Below are 652 nucleotides of genomic sequence, written 5' to 3'. Positions count from 1 at the left end.
GATTCTTTAGAAATAGAAAAAAGTTCATTGTGTATCAGTCTGTTTTCACATACCCACTGGGCCTTCTGCAAACCCAGTGATCCAGATGCTCACTAACTTTCATCACTTTGTCATTTTTTTTATATACAAATGTAATCTTTCTAATAATATGACCATAATATGCACTGTTTCCAGCACTCCAGATCCTGTGTGTGTGCTGTTTTTTGTATGAAAGAAGATTACAGGGGGATTTTAATATGTATGCAAATAATTATAGAAATCAAGTAAAAGAAGCCAATGCAAATAGCCACCAATTTACAATACAGCATCCAGTTGATTATAATGGAAAGGCATGCATATTTGATAGTCAGAATAAAGCAATAAGGCTGTTAGTCTGGTGAATTACAGTGTGTTTTTGTCTTCTGAAGCATATAATGGGTGTGTCGTAATATCCATAACTGGATTTACATCTCTAACTGAGTTTACCAGAATATATGCTATTTTCGTTCATTGAGATAATTGTTTTACACTAAATTACATTCTCTCTCGTGAGATTTCCATCATAGATTATGGAATTTTGCAGAAAGATGAAAAGCTTCCTTCAAATAACAGTTTTTTTCCCTTACATAATACAATGAAGAATATAAATTACGGTTCACTACACTGAATCAGA

The 652-nt window shown here is 32.7% G+C and overlaps 1 protein-coding gene across 1 annotated transcript in view; it reads left to right on the top strand.

The window, feature by feature from the left end:
• wdfy4 (WDFY family member 4) overlaps window positions 1-652 on the top strand; it is a 45,759-nt gene that overhangs the window by 37,561 nt on the left and 7,546 nt on the right. The gene's annotated exons all lie outside the window — the stretch shown is intronic.

Source organism: Monopterus albus, unplaced genomic scaffold, assembly GCF_001952655.1.
Source record: "Monopterus albus unplaced genomic scaffold, M_albus_1.0 scaffold52.1, whole genome shotgun sequence".
Classification (NCBI taxonomy): Eukaryota; Metazoa; Chordata; class Actinopteri; order Synbranchiformes; family Synbranchidae; genus Monopterus; species Monopterus albus.
Note: the sequence above shows the minus strand (reverse complement) of the source record. Positions and strands in the feature narration are given on the sequence as shown.